Genomic DNA, 15,893 nt, shown 5'->3' with positions numbered 1-15,893 from the left:
TATACACTAGTTAAATACAGGATAATGTGGGGAGGGCACTAATAGTTGGGGAGAAAGCTTGAGCTACATCTTGAACAAAAGAGAGGTACTGTGTAAGGTAGAGGTAAGGCAGAATTATGTTCCCAGCATGTGGGACGCTCATTTCAAAGGCATAGAGGCAGGAGATAAAATATCCTATGTGAGGAACAGAAAGAAATCCAGTTTGGTTGTATTTCAGAGTGCAGAAAGGGGGAATAATAACTACCATAACAACAACCTCCTAGGTTTTGTTTTGGTTTTTTCCTGCTGCCAGTCTCCCCTACTCTTTAATCTGTCCTCTACATAGCTAAAAAATAACTTTTCTAAAACACAATTCAGACCACATGACTCTTCTGCTCAAAAATCTTCAGGATTTCCCTATTGTATCCAGAAAAAAAAAATAACCTTCTCAGTCTGGCTTTCAAGACTTCCATAATATAATTTTCAATTATAGTTCTATCCTTTATAGCAATTACCCCAAAATCAACATACATCTCCTACCTCTGATGCTATACAGATAAAAGTGATAAAGCCTTATATCAGAAGAGTGAAAAAAAATGAGCTATTTTACATGGCCCTGATGGCAAAATAAATTCCAGCTTGGCTACTTCACCTGAGTGAATTGGAGCAAGTCATCTAAGCTTTCTAGCCCTCAGTTTATTCATCTGTGCAATGAGGAGGTTGGACTAGTTTCACTATGAGATTGCTTTTACTCTAAATCTGAGCCTAATATATTTTCTTAAATTTCAAAATGACAAATTTCTAGATTGTCATCATGAAAGAAAGCAAGTACTCCCCAAATCAACTCTTCCCTATACAGTAATTGCTCAGCTGTTAGGTTAGATGAACAACAGGTCTGACTGAGTATCACAATGTCATCCAAAAGCTATTGAAAATGTTTAGGATCTAAAGTTTAAATAAATATATTTTTTATTTTAATATACTTTTTCTTCTGTCTTCCATGGTAAACTTTTTCAAAAAGATGGTCTCCACTTGCCTCCTTTTTCTTACCTCCCACTTATTTCTCAATCCTTTGCAATCTTGCTTTCAACTCCACTAATCAACTGGAATTACTCACTCCAAAGTTATCAGTGATCCCTTAGATGCTCAATCTAATGACTGTTTCTTATTGCTCACTAATCTCTGCAACTTTTGAAGCTGTTGACCAATTCCATTTTGCAGACTACTCTCTCTCTTTCCTTAGCTTTTGTGGGTTTGCTGTCTTGGTTCTCTTCCTACATGTTCAGTTGCTCTTTTAGTCTTCTTTGCTGATTAATTGTGGTTTTTTTGTTTTGTTTTTTTTCACTCATGCTCAGTGTTTTGTGTTCAGGGAGATAAATACAAAGCAGAAGAGGCAGCCAGTTCAAGTTCACCAATGTGATGTGGAGGTGTGGATTGCCATTGCTTTGAACTCACTTGTAGAGCATTATGGCTATTGGCAGGGGAACAGAAAAGGGAAGGAATCTTTCTTGCTTGAGAGTCCAAAGGCAGCTGGCCTAGATGAATCTGAAAAAATCACCAGCCCTCTGAGACAGAAGTAGAGATTGTCCTTGGTTCTTGTGTCCCATTGATGAGGTCTACAAATTCTTTTGAGATGACTTATGATACTGGTCTGCAACCCTAACACATTTTGGGGTGTTATGTTCCACTTTATTATTTGGTGACTAACCATTATTCTGGTGGCCTGGTACAGAAGGAGTTTAATAATCTCAACATTTCGGTATTCCTGTGTGGAGATAGTCCCCAAACTAAGGCAGCAATTCCTCCTAGCTCAGTCACCAGTAATCTTAGATACAAGCACCTTGAGTACCAATCATAATCCATTTACTTAAGAGCATCCTTTAATAAGGGACAGTATCATCTCCACTCTGTTCCTTGGGATGGCCATTATTACAGAGATGAAGAAATCAAGGTTTAAAAAAGTTAAATGATTTCCTGAGAGATCACAGAGTCAGGATGTGTTAACCCAGACCTCCTGACTAAATCACTAAGACATGTTTCTAATATGTCCAGCTAAGTAGTAGTCCAGCTAATAATACTCTACAGCATAGGCATTTGGTAGTTGTTTATTAAACAATTCATATCAAATCTACATTCCTGCTACATAACTGTAAACTGTAAACTTTCTCTTATTCTAAATTTGATGGCAAGGAAAAACATCAGGTCACATAGCTCCTAGCAAAAATTATCTAAACTTAACCAGACTAAGCAATGTCAAACTCTTAGAGATTTCCTGAGAAGGAAATAGGTGGGCTAAAGATGAAGTATCATTGGAGAGGAAGTTTTGAGGAAGCAACTAACACCTTTTTCTTCATTCAAGACCTAGCCCTGGGGTGCTATATATGCTATAAAGCCTTTTTTGATTTCTCATGAAAAACCAACAAAAATGTTTCCCATTGTTTTAAAGAAATAAAATTTGGGGGGCAGCTAGATAGTGAAGTGGATCCTGAAGTCAGGAGGATTTGAGTTCAAATCTACCCTCAGACATTTAATATTTATTAGCTGTGTGATCCTGGGCAAATTACTTAACCCCAATTGCCTTAAAAAAGAAAGAAAGAAATTAAATGAAATGAAATTTTCTCAAGTACTAAACTGACTGAAGTCTTCTATCTTCCTCTCAATATCAATTATCATCTATGTGAAATTAATCACAATAATGAATATTCATAGGATCATATATTTTGAGCTAAAAGGGACCCTCAAGGCCATCTAATCTGACTTTATTTTAGATGACCCAGTAACATAATTAGGATTTGATCCTATGTCCCCTGCGTTCAAATGGGGAGCCTCAGTGTTATAGTGGGTCAAATAATGGGCCTCGTATTAGGGACACCTGAGTTTAAATCTTGCCTCAAACAATTACTATGTGACTCTGGGTAAGTCACTTAACTTGTCAGCCTCAGTTTCTTCATCTAAAAAATGGAGATAATAATTGTAATCCAAGGGTGTTAGAGCATTGGAAACACATTACAAAAATCTTTTAATTCTTTAGCAATATTAAGGAGAACTATTTCTCCAGGCTAAAACTTTTTAGGAAAGTGGGAAGAAACAAGGATAAGACCTTTTTGTGAATTGGACTAAGCTAGAGAAGATGATTGTCTTCCCACCCTCTGAAATAATGGTAATGACCCACCTAGAGGAAAAAAATTCAAGGTTGAGATATTGATCACTAGAAGGAAGTCTTAAGGAAAAGCAGTTTAGGAAGGAATGTGAAATTACTGTTCTTGAATTTTAACTTGAAACTGCATTTTAACATATTTTTCCTTCTTCAAAATTCCTACAAAAGTTATCTAAAGTCTCCTTCAGACAGAGAGTGGTGTCTGAAAATATGGGAGACTATGACAGTTTGGACATCTTTCTTTATCCAAACTAGAAATAGCTTGGATATAGATTAATGACATGTCAAATGAAATTGTTTCTGGCAGACTTGAGCCTAAATTTCCTAGTAGGTTATTAATATTAATATTTTTCAACAAGATCAAATGAGAGGCATGTAAAGCACTTGAAAACCTTGAAGTGCTTCACAGATGCTAGCAATTATTTTGTCTATATCACAATGAATTCATTAAACATCTTTTCATTTCCTTTTCTACTATTACTTTTTAAAGTCAGGCCTTTCTCACTTCACACCTCTCCTACCATAAGAATTTCTGATTTAGTTTCCCAATCTCTAGTCTCTCCTATATCCTATAAGTTTGAATTTTGCTATTAGGTGATTCTAACTGTTTTTCCCTTTCTTATGCTTTGACAGAAAGGACTGCTTTTTTAGATAAGGTGTGAGGAGGGCAACATTTGGAATTGAAAATGATGTAAAAAACAGAAGGTATAATAAATTTTTTCAAATAAAGATGACTCATTCCAATAGATTTGAGATGTAAAATGCCATCTAGGTCCCTAGAGAAAACTATGGATTGTATATAGTATTTTCAATTTTTGTTTGTTTCTTTCTTTTTCCTTTATTTTTTGTTTGTTTGTTTGGTTTTGGTTTTGGTTTTGGTTTTGGTTTTCTTGGCAAGGCAGTTGGGGTTAAATAACTTGCCCAGGATCACATAGTTAGGAAATGTTAAATGTCTGAGGTCACATTTGAACTCAGGTCCTCCTGACTCCAGAACAAATGCTCTATCCACTGTACCATTTAGTTGCCCCATCTTTCTTTCTTATGAGTTTTCTCTTTTAGTCTAACTTTTCTTGCCCAACATGACAAATATATAAATATGTTCTTTAAAATAACACATTTTAAATATCTATCAGATTACTTGGTATCTTGGGGAGGGAGGAAGTAAGGGAGAGAGAGAAATTGGAATATAAAATCTTATAAAAATAAATGTAGAAAATTAACTTTACATATATTTAGAAAATAAAATACTATTGAATTTTTTTTTAAAAAGCAAAAACAAATAAAGATGACGAGGATTGTGGTACCATGAACACAAATAGACAAGTAAGAAAAAATTCTGGGGGAAAATGAGTTCAGTTTTAGACTCATATCTAATGAACAGTTAGATATTTGGATGGAGATACTCAACAGGAATTTAAATATATGGGAATAGAATTCTGAGGAGAAGCTGGAAGTAGAGGTAAAGATTTGGGAGACATTTGGATAGAGATGATACCCAAAAATTAAGATTAGATGAAATTACCAAAGAGAGAGTACAGAGAAAAAGGGAAAGGGGCCAGTGGTAAAACCTTAAAGAAGAACCCACATTTAAGAAGGGGAAGAATACAAGAAGCTTGGGAAAGAAACATAAAAAAACTATGAAGGCAGAACATCATGGAAGGAAAGGATAAGAAGAAGAATAAAGCATCTTAGAGCTTGGAAGGGACCTTCCATAGAATTGGAAGGGACCTTGGAGGCTATCTAAAGGTATTTGTCAATAGTGGTATATGCTCCATGGAGCTTAAAGGAAGAACAAAAAGATAATTAGATTTGGATGCAAGGAAGTATTTAACTTTCTAAATTTATTTTATTTTTATATATAAAATATATATGTTATAATTAAGAATATACCATAATAAATATATTAAATAATATAATAGTATATTATATGATACATTATAATAAATAACACAATAAATAATAAACATAAATAAATATTAATGTGCTAATATATTATATTTAGCATCTTAAGAGATGCTTCATTAGAGTGTGAAGGACAGAAGAAAGATTGTAAGAAACCAAGAAGTTAGTGGTAAGAAGTAGAAGCAGCAAGTGTAGACAACTGTTTTGCCATTTGGCAGAGGAGAGGACAGAAGGAGGATATCTTGAAGGGGTGGCCAGATTTAACAAAAAGATGTTTTGCTGAGCATGTCTGTAGCATGAGTAAGAACACATGAGCAAAGAAGTTTGAAGATGCCTGAGAGTAGATCATGAATGGAACAAGGTTGCAGAAGAAACAGGAAGGGATGGACTTAAGGATACAGGTGTAAGAAAAAAGCCAATTCTCCCTGAGACTTCCTTGAGAAGGAAAGGGGAGACAAAAAAGGGTAAATTGCATCACATGAAGAAGCACAAAAGACCTGTTACAGTACAGAGAAAGAAGTAGGAGAGGTGAGTACTGTTTGAACCTTAACCCCATAGTATTTGCCTCAAAGAGGGAATAACATACATACTTAGTTTGGTATATAAATTTGTCTCTATAGGAAAGTAGGAGAGGAAAAGGGAGACTAGAGAGAAGGAAGAAATAATAAGTTAGGACATAGGAAGAAAGGTTGACTTCAACAAGAAGAAAGGCAAACCCTCCTTTGCTAGAAAAAAAGAGAAAAGGAAAGGTTAAAACACTGAAAGGAACAGAGAAGGAAAAAAAAAAAAAAAAGATGATGTTCATATTAGATTGTCTCAGTTTTCTCAGAGTAGTAGAGGAGGAGGGAGACTTTTCCACTCCCAGCCCAATTGATGAAATGGGAGAGGGAGAAGAGGAAGGTAACAAGAGAGACAGGTATTAATCACCATGTTTAAGTACAAAGGGCATCCTGTTATCCTTTTATGGAATGTGAAGAAATTTCTCTTTTAAAATTTGAAGGGCATTTTCCTAGCTGTGTGACCCTGGGCAAGTCACTTAACCCCAGCCTCAGGGGGGGGGGGGAAGAAACAAAGAAACAAAGAATAAAATAAAATAAAATTTGAAGGGCAGCTCACCAGTGGTCCACAGAAGATTGACCATGTGCTTAGGTGGCTCTTAAAAAGCAAGGCTGTCTTCTCTGAGATACAGTCAAACAATCCATGTCAGGAAGTATCTCAGAAAAGTATGATCCCTGGCAGCAGAGAAATAGCCCCAATAAGTCAGAAGGAGAAGAACCAGAAGAGTGCCTCGTGGGCTGAGGAAAAGGTGGGGGAAAGACCGGTAGATCAATGGCAAGGCACAGGAGAAAGCATAAACTCCAAGGGACAGATTGTTGAATGATAGCCAAGTACTATGATCGATGGGAGATCTATGGATTGGTCCGTCCTTCGTTCTCGAAGAGGACCACAATGACATTACTGTTTTAGAGTCCAGTTGCAGCGTGTACACCTGTGGTTGATCAGACCAATCCGAGCTCAGAGTGCTCTGCCACAGATTGGACACAAGCATTCCTTATGAACATCTGGGGTGGATTCCCTAACTTTGTGCAACTCGTGTTTCTTTTGGCTAATTCAGTTCTGCTTTGCTCATAGAGCACTGCACCTTCTCTGATGAGGGCATGTCATGGTGGGCAGTTCTGTGTCCCCACGTCATACAATTGATTTTTAAATTTTTAAGAGAGACTTTGAGAGTGCCCTTGCATTGCTTTTTCTGACCACCTTCTGGGCATGCGCTCTGCATGAGTTCTATGAAAGATCTATGTGAGGAAGGAATGGAAAGAATAGATTACTTAGAAAAGATAGCTTAAGAGAATCTGTAAAAAAGTAAAGTTAGGTTTTAGTGAATTCAAGGAGGTGGAGTCCATATAGATAAAAGGTAGAGTTCAATATGAAAAGAAGTTTTTATTATTTAAAAAGGATAGAAATGGGCTTTGAAAAAGGAATGGTTAAAAGGGAGAGACAAGGGAAGATTATCTCAGTGGAAGGATAAGGCTTGAGTTAGTAGAGATACAATTATGATGGAAGCTAATAGGAAGACAGGACTTGGACCTAGAGAAGTGCACCTTGATAAGAGAAAAGAAGTGTATAGGATAGGGGCTTCTATTAATCATAGAGAAGAGCAATTGGAGGAATGGGAGAAATGAAGTGCTTAGCAGGCAAAAAATTTTCTAGGCTTAAGCAAGCCCTATGAGATCAGCCTCAGAATTTCTTTTAAAGCCAGAATTTATTTCTACTGAATGATTCCCCTCAGATAAACTTCATCACTTCATAATTAATCATGGATAGGCTTATGGCAGCTGGTTTATTATTATCTTGAATAATTATTTAAATCTGTTATTGTTATTTAACTTTTAACATGATCAATCCTCTCCAAAAGCAAATTATAAGTTCCATGAGGGCAGAAAATGCCTTATTTTTATTTGTTTCTTCCTATGTCTTGACCAAATTGTGGCCAAATTTGTAAATTTTTTGTAAAAGTATTCTTTAAGATTTACATGAACTGGTCAAAGTGAAATGAGCAGAATCAAGAGAATGTTGTATATATTGTATAATGATCTAGTATGAATGACTTAGCTCTTCTCAGCAATACAATGACCCAAGACAATTTCAAAGGATTTGTGAAGAAAAATGCTATCCACTGATGGAGTCTGAATACGGATCTAAGCATAATATTTTTATTTTCTTTTGGTTTTTTTATGTGTAGGTTTTTTCCTTTTGATTTGTTTCTTCTTTCACAACATGACTAATATGGAAAAATGTTTCACATGACTGCACATATATAACATATCAAATTGCTTACAGCTTTAGAAAAGGGATAGAAACTACATAGAATTCCCAATCCCTCTATTTTTGTCTGCTTGCATTTTTGATCTCCTTCACAGGCTAATTGTACACTATTTCAAAGTCCGATTATTTTTGTACAGCAAAACAACTGTTTGGACATGTATATATATATACAGTTGAATACAATATATATATATTGTATTCAACTTATACTTTAACATATTTAACATGCCATCTGGGGCGGGGAAGGAGGGGAAAAATTGGAACAAAAGGTTTGGCAATTGTCAATGTGTAAAATTACCCATGCATATGGTAAATAAAAACTATAATTAATTAAAAAAAAAAAAAGAAAGAAAAGAAAAGAAAAGAAAAGAAAAGAAAAGAAAAGAAAAGAAAAGAAAAGAAAAGGGGTAGAAGAAGGAATGAGGTAGAAAAATTTTGAACTAAAAAACTTTTACAAATGAATGTTTTAAAAATTGTCTTTACATGTAATTGGAAAAAATAAAATGCTATTTTATTTTTTAAAAGCTTTCTTTTATGATTCTGGGTCGAAAGGAAAATTAGAAATTGAAAGGGAAATCTTTTTAATTCAACCCTTTATTTTGCAGATGAGGAACCTGAAGTCTAACTATTGATAAGTTAGTGTTTGAATGGATCTGTGATTTCATTGATGTGTATACATCCTCTGTCCTGTACAATTCTTATCCATTTTAATCTTGCCCACAATTATACAGATAATAAGTGGTGGATTTAGGATTTTTACCCAGGATATTTATTTAAAGCCAGAAGAGATCTTAAAGGTCATTTAATACAACCTCTTCATTTTATATTTAAGGAAATTAAAGCTAAGTAAGTCATACAAGTTGTCAATGTCAGAGGCAGAATTTGAGTCCAGATCCTTAGATTTCACCTTTAACATTCTTTCTATTCTACCACATTATCCATTGATTTGATTTCTTTTGGGTCTAGTGTCATTTCTTTGGGGGACTCAGTCTAGATACCATTCTAAAAATAATGAAAACAAAAACAAATTGTGGCGAGCCCCCCTCTATTATTGGGGGGACCTCTTGTGCCTACAGCTATTGTTCTTTATGTTTACCTACACATTGTAAAGCTATTAAAAACAACATCAAACTTTATTTGCAGTAACTACACCAGTTGCCAATTCTTTAGTATAGCCTAGGTCCAAGGTGCTCATGGATAATGATCACAAGACAGTTTATTGAAGAAATGGCATTTGAAAATGGCTTCCAATAATCCTGAATCAGAGTTGTCAGACCAATTTGACCTTTAGTTAGATTAAATAATTTTTCTAGTTTCATTCGGAAAACTCTAATTGTTAGATTTGGTTTCAGTATATTTTCCTCTCTTCCACATTTTATCCAAGTTCTTTCCAGTGAAGCCAAGCACAATATATCTAATCTGTTTACATGTAACAGCCTTTCAAATATCCAAATATAGCGATCATGTTCTAACTCTCCTTGACCCCCCACAAAATCATTTATTCTTCAGACTAAATAGCCCTATTTCCTTTGACCCATCTTGTTATGATTTCCTTTGAAGCTCCCTTACCATCCTGGTTTTCTTCTACTGCAAATGCTCCTGTTTGTCAAAATCCTTACTCATTATAATGTGACATCTCTGGCACTCAATATGCCATGGCCAGCATAGGACATAATAGGACAACTCCTTCCCCTGTTCTTGATACTGATCTATCAAGACAGCCCACGACTGCATTAACCCATCACATTCTGCTGCTGACACAAATTCTGAGTTTGTTGTTATGGTTGGTCAGTTATTTCAGTCATGTCTTTGTGACCCCATTTGGATCATTTTCTTGGCCAAGATATTGAAATAATTTCTTCAGTTCATTTTACAGAGGAGGAAACTGAGGCAGACAGGGTTAAGTGATTTTCCCAGGTGTAACGTGCTCTCCTGGCAGTTACAATTACTAGTCTGTCCTAGACCCACCAGAGCACCTTTGACCACTGTCCTTTGCAGTGTGAGCTCTACCCGGCTCGCCTCCTCTGAGGCCTTCTAAGGTCTCTGGCCACAATCTCTTGAATCTATAGCTTAATAACCGGTAGCGCACTCAAGAACAACCACATGTAATCTTAAAAGCCTTTATTATACCTACTCACATAATGCCCTGACTGATGCCCTGACTTGTTGGTTCCCTGGTGAACACCTGGTCAGAAGACCCACGTGTTCACTACCAAAACCCTTACCTCTTTTGGCTACCCATCTTGGCTTGGCCACCCAGGCTGGGAGCCAGAGTGAAGAGCACCAGGTTAAAGAGGGCGGTTGCTGCCTGCAGTGGGCTTACATAGGGCCTGTGAGGTCACACACACAGCCAATCAGCGAGAGAGTCACCCATTACGAAACTATCTCAATATGGCCAGGATCCCGCCCAAGGGCAGTCCTAATATCCACAGAAATTACTTCTGGGCCTCAATCTCCCGATGCACTGTGTCCTGTGTCCGCCCATTTAAAGGGCCCTTACAATTCCCTTTCTCTTGTTTTGCGGGAACCGCACATCTCACCAAGCTAAACTTTTAGCACCCAGGGTCTCAGCTAGTAAGTATCTGACACTGGATTTAAGCTCAGGAATATAAGTCTTCCTGACTCCAAGCCCAACACTCTATGTGTCACTGAGCTGCCCAGTTGTACCACTTATTCTGATCTTGCAGTCCATCAAAACCCTTGATCATTTTTCACACAAACTATTGTCTAATCATGTCCTCTCCACCTTAAACTTGGGTCATTTTTTTAACCCAAGTGCAGAATTTCTCATTTATCCCTATTTAACTTAAGTTTCTTAGATTCAGCCAATCACCAAACTCTCAAGATCTGTTAAGGTCTTGATTCCATCCTTTTAACATATTATCTATCCCTTCCAACATAGCATCCACACATTTGATTAGTACATATAAAGGCTGAATAGAATAAGACCAAAGACAGTACACTAAAGCTCCCCATTATAGATTTTCTTTCTAATTAACATTATTAATTGCCATTTTTAAAAATGTACTCAACTGGTTTCAAACCCATTTAACCAGACTGTCGTGCAGTTAACATTGTTTGTTACACCTCAATATTAATACTTCTCTTCTAGGAGAGAAGAGTCAGATCATCTAGTAAATAAAAACACAGATTACTGTATTCAACTCTCCTGAATGTTTTCATGACCTGTTGTCTAGATTTAGTTACAAGACTTCCATACAATAGATCTATTTTGACGTCAGGGAAATATACAAGTATTGTTTAGTCTAAGGCAGTGGTCCTCAAACTTTTTAAATAGGTGCCAGTTTACTGTCCCTCAGACTGTGGGAGGGCTGGACTACAGTAAAAACAAAAGCTCACACTCTGTCTCTGCCCCTCAGCCCATTTGCCATAACCCTGTGGGCCCATAAACGTCCTCAGCGGTGACATCTGGCCCAAGGGCTGTAGTTTGAGAACCCCTGGTCTAAGGGGTACAATCAGACTCTTCCTATACCAGGCCACCAGAATGATGGAGTTAGCCACCAAATGATGGGGTTGGGGTAAGACGGCAAAAGTATATTGGGGTTACAGGGACAGTTTCACAGGCTAAGATATATCCTCCAAAGCAAGGGGCAAAAAATTTGATTATGTCAGAAGGAGTGGACTAAATCCGTCAGGGTTTTTAGTAAGAAAACTTCTGGGGTTTGACACCATAACTTGGATTTCTGATTGGAGGTTTCTGGACACCTCCCCTTGGGGTGGGACTGTAATCAAAAGTCTATTTGAACAAAAGTCCTACTTAAGAACAATTACTGTGTAAAGTTTCTCTTATTAATTGCAACATTCTGGCAATCCAATTATTCTTATGTTTTCTCTTGATCTGTTGTCCAGATCTGATGTTTTTCTTATGAGATGTTTCACATTCTGTTCTATTTTCTCATTCTTTGTAATCTGTTTTGTTATTTTTTGGTCTTTGATAACTTCACTGGCTTCCCCTTGCCCGACTCTAATTTCCAAAACATTATTTTCATCTTTAAGACTCTGTACCTCCTTTTCTAGTTGGTTAACTTTTTCTTCAAATTGTTGTTTTTCTTGGATAGTTTTAATTTTTTCTTTAGTTTTTCCTCACTGTCTCTCATTTTATTTTTTTTATTTTTTTAGTTCTATAAATTTTCTCTGGCAGGGAGCTATTTCATGTTACTCTTTGGGGTAGAAGCTTGCTTAACCAAAGTATCCCCTGAAGATGAACCTTGGTCATCCCTGTCCCCATAATATGTTTCAATGGTAGGTTTCTTTCTTTTTTGCTGTGTTTATTTGTTTGTTTGTTTTTTAATAAGAGGTATTAGTGTAAGTACCTTTAATTATGGGGTGGGGGGATGGTGCCTCTAGCTTCACCTCAGTTCTCCCCTCTGACCAAGAACTCCAAACCAAGAGTTGCCCCCTCCTGCAAATGCCTACAGCCAGCAGCATCCCTGCCCTCCTGCATCTGCACTCACCTGATGCTGGTTCCTTCTTGCCCAGGCACATGTCTCAGCAGCACAGCTGGGCCCGGCATTCCCAATCAGCCCAATCCTCAAATTCAAACTTCCACTCAACAAGCAGCCCAAGAAGTAAAAATCTGTGGTTCCTATTGAGGCCCCGGCCACAACCAGATAGCCAGATGGATCCCTCCTGGATGTTTCTACTGAGCCAGCCCCAAGGTGTTTGCACTGCAGACAGGTTAATCCCAGCCCGGAGTCTTTCTTCAGATCTTATAAGGTTGTATCTGAAGGACCCCTGTTCTGCCCCAAATCCTCTTGGTTTTTTTCTCAATCTATGTTCACCTGAGGCACAAATTTGTTTGGGAAATCAAGAAAGCCTTAATTTACCAACCTACGCTGCCATCTTTCCAGAATATGTACCTGTAGAATTTCTGCTTACCCATCAGCTACCTTCAAATCGTTTTGAGGACTCTAATCAATAAACCTACAAAGGAACTCTATAAGGCAGGGAGCAACAAGATACCTCTTAGCTCCTATAATGTTCTTGATTGCCACAAAATGTATCTGGAACAAAAGCAAAGAGGTAGGTAAACCAGAAACTACTTTCAGCCTCTATCTTAAATACTTGGTTCTAAATTCCTGCTTTATTACCATGTCTTAATCAGCAACAAAACCACAAGTCTTTGCTGCATATCCCTAACAGCAACAAATCTTTCTGATCACCATGCACATATATATGGTCATTTTCCTGATCTGGTAGAGCCAAGTTAAAAGAAGATGTGAGATTAATCTGAGTGTGGGAAGAATAATTCCATGTTAGAAATGTTTTATGTGGCTATGAACTATTTTGACCATGATGTGCTGATAGTTGTTGGTTAAGCAACTTGGTGTTTCTCCATTCTGACATAATGACCTTTCGATCACCAGATTTGGGAAATGCAACAATAATTTTTCCAAGGATGGAGATTGAATTAAGCTCTGCTTACCAACCCCAGAGTACTGACAATTGGTGGTATACTCTAAGTGGGCCTGAAAAACCATACAAAACAAATACAATATGTACCCTGTGAAACTTGAGCTGCTTCCAACAAGCAGTCTCTCTTAGCACTCAATAATTCTTTTCCTTTTTTTTTTTTTTTAACTTAGTTTGACTTCTAGGCTGTATTCTCCCCCACCCCAACTCTCTCAAAGCCACAAAGTACAAACTGATTTAAGTAGGAAATTATTCTTTCTCCCCATCCCCCACCCCACTGGTGAATGAAATATTCCCAGTTGTCCAACTCTTTGACTAAAAGATTCCTTGATATCTAAAAAGATTTATTCTTACCAAGCCTATGGCTTATAGTGATCCATATTTCCCTTTCTAAGTGCTTAGAATATATTCTAGAATCTAATCTTACAAGAATCTCTGTCACCTAAGCTTGAAGAATCCATCTTCTTTACAAAAATTGGAACAGCAGACTGCCTGGCTGTAGTGTGTTCATAATTCCTCAAAGATTGCCCAAGGCAGTTATCACCGCTCTATGATCACTTTGTTGTGTGCAAACCAATATCAATTTGTTCCCTAAAATAGTGCCATGCTTGCATCCTGACCCTCTGACTCCAACCCTGACAGGGGACCTTAACCCCTTCCTTGTCACCATTGGCTTCAAATACTTACTGTCAACCAAGACTTGATTTGAGTAAATAGTAGAAAAATAGAAGCTTTCAAAGTCCTACATTTCCAAAAGTGCTTATAGCTTTCTTCCTAATTTTCCTTTTTTTTTTTTTTTTTTTTTTTCCTTCTTTTAGAATGGTTTTAGAAAATGAAATGGTTGAAGACATCACTGCAGCTGCAGCCCTACGGTTTGGAAAAGAGACATACACATGCTCTTTGTATTGTATTTGTTTTCCAAAAGGAATGCTAAATCCATCCCCAGGCCTTTGTGAAAGGAACATGAATGGCTAAAGTGCCAGCCAGCACTGTGTGAAGGGAAAGGAGATACTTGGCCAACCAGGCTTCTGTGAATGTCTTTGTTCCTGCCCCTCTTACCCCTGAAATCAAGTGGGTCCTGATTTTGATGCTACGATCAAAGAGCAGGGAAATTCAGAATTAGAGCTCCCATTGGGAAGGCTATTTCTATCCAAGGACCCAGGAGACTTAGAAAATAAAAATGATCACTTGTCTCATGAATGGCAGCAGAAAGGATTTATATTAGTTACTTTCTTAGACCAGAAGAGCTCTATGGAGCTAGGTTGTCTTTCCCAGATCCATAGGCTACACCAGGGCATCTGGGCACTCAGATGACATTACTTACAGACCCACATTAATACAGAGACCCAAGATTGTTAACTAATCATTGCTTCTGTTTGGGATGTTTAATATCATTTAAACAAAGGTTTTAGGAAATCGAATCATCAGCTGGAGAATGGCTAAGTTATGGTATATTAATATTATGGAATATTATTGTTCTATAAGAAACAATTAGGAGGGTGATTTCAGAAAGTCCTGGAGAGATTTGCATGAACTGATACTAACTGAAGTGAGCAGAACCAGGAGAACATTGAATATAGCCATAACAAGATTTGCGATGACCAATTCTGATAGACATGGCTCTTGGTAATTCTGGCCAGTTCCAATGGTCTTACGATGGAAACAACCATCTGCACCCAGAGAGAGGACTGTGGGAATTGAGTGTGGATCACAACATAATATTTTCACTTTTTTGTTGTTTGTTTGCATTTTGTTTTCTTTCTCATTTTTCCCCTTTTTAATTTGATTTTTATTGTGCAGCATGATAATTGTGAAATATATATAGAAGAATTGCACGTGTTTAACACGTTGGATTGCTTGCCATTTAGGGGAGGAAATGCGGTAAGGGAGGGAGAAAAAAATTGAAACACAAGGTTTTACAAGGATGAATGTTGAAAATTATCCATGTATGTTTTGAAAATAAAAGTATTTTTAAAAGTTAAAAAAAATAATTTTGTAAAAATATTTTTTGATTTTCTTTTAAAACATATAAAATACCATGTTGGGATAAAGAGAAAAGAATGATTGAATGAATAAAATATCCTCTCTGCTCAATACCCTCTTCCCCACTGTCCCTCCACTTATATAATATCACTAAGTTTTTTCCTGGGGACTTTTTGAAACATAGAAACATAAACTTAGCATGAAAAGGGTCTTGGATTCCATTGAGTCAGTCCTCTCATTTGACATATGAAGAAACTAAGACACAGAGAGATTATATGACTTACCCAGTGTTAACTGTCTGAGGTCATATTTGAACTCAGGTCCTCCTGACTTCAGAGCTGATGCTCTATCCCCTGTGCCACCTAGCTGCCCCTAAAAAACACTTTATTGCTAATTGTTAACCATCATCTGAGCCTTCAGCGAGTTGTAATTTTTTGCCAGTGGAAGATCTTGCCTTAGTGTTGGATGGTGGTTGGCTGATCGAGGTGGTGATTGCTTAAGGTTGAGGTCACTATGGGAATTTTTTTAAAAATAAGAAAACAATGAATTTTGCCACATTAATTGATTCTTCCTTTCACTTGAACACCTATAGGCTATAATCTAAGGTTATTAT

General features: G+C 37.0%; 1 long non-coding RNA gene across 1 annotated transcript in view; it reads left to right on the top strand.

The window, feature by feature from the left end:
• Positions 1–15,183, top strand: part of LOC141554846 (uncharacterized) — a 118,949-nt gene extending 103,766 nt beyond the window's left edge. Inside the window, exon 3 of the long non-coding RNA XR_012485982.1 lies at positions 14,116–15,183. This is a non-coding gene — a long non-coding RNA (uncharacterized LOC141554846). The remainder of the gene's footprint in view (positions 1–14,115) is intronic.
• Positions 15,184–15,893: the final 710 nt, after the last annotated feature.

Source organism: Sminthopsis crassicaudata, chromosome 1, assembly GCF_048593235.1.
Source record: "Sminthopsis crassicaudata isolate SCR6 chromosome 1, ASM4859323v1, whole genome shotgun sequence".
NCBI classification, from domain to species: domain Eukaryota; kingdom Metazoa; phylum Chordata; class Mammalia; order Dasyuromorphia; family Dasyuridae; genus Sminthopsis; species Sminthopsis crassicaudata.
The sequence above is the reverse complement of the archived record's forward strand: the minus strand, read 5'-3'. Positions and strand labels throughout refer to the sequence as shown.